Raw genomic sequence first — 4,124 nt, forward strand, 5'->3', positions numbered from 1 at the left:
AAAAGAAAAGTAGAGAACCTCCAAATGTATGAAAGTTAAGTAGTACACTTCTAAAGATCTATGGGGCAAGGGCGAAATCACAGTATAAATTAGAATGTAACCACAATGTTCGTGGCAGCTCTATTTACAATAGCCAGGACATGGAAGCAACGTAAGTGTCCACTGACAGATGAATGGATAAAGAAGATGTGGCACATATATACAATGGAATATTACTCAGCCATAAAAAGAAACAAAATTGAGTTATTTGTAGTGAGGTGGATGGACCTAGAGTCTGTCATACAGAGTGAAGTAATAAGTCAGAAAGAGAAAAACAAATACCGTATGCTAACACATATATATAGAATCTAAAAAAAAAAAAATGGTCATGAAGAACCTAGGGGCAGGACAGGAATAAAGACACAGATGTAGAGAATGGACTTGAGGACACAGGGAGGGGGAAGGGCAAGCTGGGATGACGTGAGAGAGTGGCATGGACATATATACACTACCAAGTGTAAAATAGATAGCTAGTGGGAAGCAGCCGCATAGCACAGGGAGATCAGCTCGGTGCTTTGTGACCACCTAGAGGGGTGTGATAGGGAGGGAGGGAGGGAGACGCAAGAGGGAAGAGATATGGGTACATATGTATATGTATAACTGATTCACTTTGTTATAAAGCAGAAACTAACACATCATGGTAAAGCAATTATACTCCAATAAAGATGTTAAAGAATGTATTTTCAACTGAATTAAAATGAAAATAGGACATTTTCATATGATGTATTGTGGGATACAGCTAAAGCTCTGCACAAAGAAGTTTATGGCCTTAGATGCATATATTATAAAAGAAAAATGTAAACATGATCTAAGCATCTATTAAAGTAAATGATTTAAGCATAAAAAGTAAGAGGAAAAAACAACAAACCCAAAGAAAAAAGAAAAAATAGTAAAAATTGGAGCAGATATTAATGAAAACATTTCCTAATGTACAATAGAGAAGATTATTGAAGCCCAAAGCTGGTTTGAATAATTAGTAATAAACACATTGGCCAAATTGAGCAACAATAAGGTAGTTATGAAAATGAGACTTTACTGTGTATCCTACAGACATTAAATGACATAAAAATATTATGAACAATATTAGGACAATGCATTAGAAAACTTAGATGAAATGGACAATTTACTAGAAATACGGAAGTACCAAATTTAGATGAAATGGAAAACCTACTAGAAAAACGCAACTTAACAAGACAAGAAGAAGACTGCTACAAGAATTTAAAAAAAAAAAATCAGTAATTTAAAACCTTAACTCAAAGAAAACTCCAGGCTCAGATGGCTTCTCTGAGTTTTACTAATTACTTGAGAAAGAAACAATACCAGTTTTACACAGTCTCTTCTAGTAGGTAGGAAAGCGAAAACTTCCCAACTCAGTTTTTAAAAAAATCCACAAAGCAAATATCAATTCACTTGAATTTAAAACCTATCTTGTAGCTTTAACCTTCTGAAAAATTTTAAAATAAAGTCTGGGGTATTTAATTTTCCTTTTGGTTCTAGCACCTTTGATTTGCAAAACTAATTATTCTTCAAGTAAATTGATAGTAGACTAGGAACTCTTCATTGAACCAGTCATAAAATAATCTGATGTATAAGTTACTGCTTCCATTAAAGGTACAATTTTCCAATTTCAATAACTGAACAAGAGATAAATATTTCTTTAATAATGAATGCCTCTTTCTCTATGTAGGAAGCCATTTATAACAACTAGTTCACTTGCTTTTTAGATAAGATACCTCATTGCTTAAAGAGACAAGATATTAACATTAGACACATTTCTCCATTAACCTATATAAAGTTGTGAGCCTCTCTGTTTTTGAGCAAAAGTAAAAACACTGATATATAAACTTAGTGACACATTCTGGAAGGTACTTAATTGAGCGCTATAACTTAGCAATTAATCTCCAAAATGAATACCCATTTAATTTACAGTGTTGGCGGTTTTTTTGTAGTCTGAACTACAGCACTCCCTTGCCTTCACTCTAATAAAGGTCAGTGGTGAGACATTTTTATATAGCAGAGACTCCATTCCTATATTCTTTAGAAATTATCATTTTATCTACTGAACACGAGTAAAGGCATTTACCTGCATAACTAAATTCTGCATTAAAAACATAGCTTAAAAGAAGAAAGTTGACAGAAGCATCAGTTAGTTCATTCTTTCTCTAAAACGTGGGATTGTTTAAAAAAGTTCATTAAGAACTTCAGAAATAACTTAAAGATGAGGAGATATATACAAGAAGGGGCTATCTTCTCCAAGAATAACCAGAGAAATCATAGAGTGTCATGAGCTTTGCAGCTAGTCTGTGAGGTTAAAGGCCAAGAAATATTGTCATCCACAGGGCTCCTTTGTTTCTATCTTGTTTACAGTCTCTTTCACAAAAATGGATTCAAAATACAATGGAAAGTTTTCACTCTCAACAATTGTCTTTGAACACATGAGCAAGTTCAGTAATAAACTTTCATCTCTTATCGCTGTTGCTCTCAAAGGCAAGTTCATATTTCCAACCAAGAGTAATTTTATAATTTTTACAATAGATATCCACTACAGCATGTTCACCAGGGAGAGGGCCTGTCCTCTGCTGGGTCACAGCCCACATTTACCCAGAATTAAAGAGCTGGGCTTGATGTTGACTAACACGAAAGGACTTGGATATCAACACAGCATGATGCTAAATGAGCTTTGCAGTGGATATAGCAGTAAATTCAGTGACAGTTTGGCAGGTAACCTTGGAAAGTTATGGAGTTTGTCATTTTCATCATCTCTGCTGGAAGTTTTTTACTCAGAACTGCAACTCTGTTGGATTCTGTGAGAAAAGAAACCCTGGAATACTGAGGCAGAAGCTGTTATTTTGAAGGATGTATACAGATGAGCAGAGTAGAAGATGTCACAGTGCATGCTCAACTGTCTGTGGCCTGGCCAGCTCCCCTGCCCACAGTCCTAGCCCACAGCACCCATCTGGCCAGGTATGCACTGCCACCAGCTAGATCAACAGTCAGTCAGTTCACTGCATGTCTGGGTACTGCTTGCTCAGGCCATCAGGCAGCCGGTGGCTGACGGCTCCTCCATGTGGCATGAAGCATTCTCCCTGTCATGGACCAAGCTCATTTGATAAGACCTGCTTAATCTTGATAACATCATCTGATGCGACCGTTATGGAAAAGTTAAATTACAGGCCAATCTCACTCATGAATATAGATTAAAAAATCCAAAATTAGTGTTAGAAAACTGAATCCAGCAATATATAAAAAGGATACTATATCAGGGCCAAGTTTTTTTTTTTGGGGGGGGGGGGGGGGGTTTTTTTTTTTTTTTTGGTGCCAGAAATGTAAGGCTGGTTCAGAATTCAAATATCAAACAATGTAATACACTGTATGAAAGAACAAAGGAGGAAAATCATAAGATTATCTCCATAGATGCAGAAAGCCCATTAAAAATTAATATTTATGATAATAAACTCATGGAAAGCTGGCAATAGAATGAAACTTGCTTAATTTGATAGAGTACTCACAAGTAACCTCCAAGAAACATTACCCTCATGTTGAAACACTGAAAACTACGTCTCCTTTTTGAAATAAGAAACAAGACAAATATATCCACTATCACCATTGTCTATTCAACATTTGCATTTAAGAGCTTAGGCAGCCAGCACAATAAAGAACAAAAAAAAGAGAAAAGAATAATGTCTATAAAAGAAGAAATCAAACACTTGATACATCACAGAAAATCCAAAATACTTTATAGATAAATTATTTAGAATAGGCTAATTTAGCAAGCTTGCCAAATATATGGTCAATATACAAAATTATACATTGTATATATCAGCAATAATTTATTAGAAAATTATTCAATTTTCAAAAAATCAACTATATAGAACTATATCTAGCAAAAATTTGTGAGCTCTCTTCTCAGAAAATGAAAAATATTGAGAGAAATTAAAGCCTAAATAAATAGCTATATCATATTTCTGGATTGGAAGACTCAACAGTTTAAAGATGTAATTCCTATCAGTATGCCAGGTTTCTGTGTGTGTATATGTGTGTGTGTGTGTGTGTGTGTGTGTGTGTGTGTGTGTGTGTGTGTGTGT

The 4,124-nt window shown here is 34.9% G+C and overlaps 1 pseudogene; it reads right to left on the reverse strand.

Moving 5' to 3' along the window:
• Positions 1-2,453: 2,453 nt before the first annotated feature.
• Positions 2,454-2,799, reverse strand: LOC113620187 (protein yippee-like 1 pseudogene; annotated as a pseudogene).
• Between the last annotated feature and the right edge of the window lie 1,325 nt (positions 2,800-4,124).

The sequence above is a fragment of the Aethalodelphis obliquidens genome, unplaced genomic scaffold (genome assembly GCF_003676395.1).
Source record: "Aethalodelphis obliquidens isolate GAN/ISIS:26980383/991018 unplaced genomic scaffold, ASM367639v1 scaffold7, whole genome shotgun sequence".
Taxonomy (NCBI): domain Eukaryota; kingdom Metazoa; phylum Chordata; class Mammalia; order Artiodactyla; family Delphinidae; genus Aethalodelphis; species Aethalodelphis obliquidens.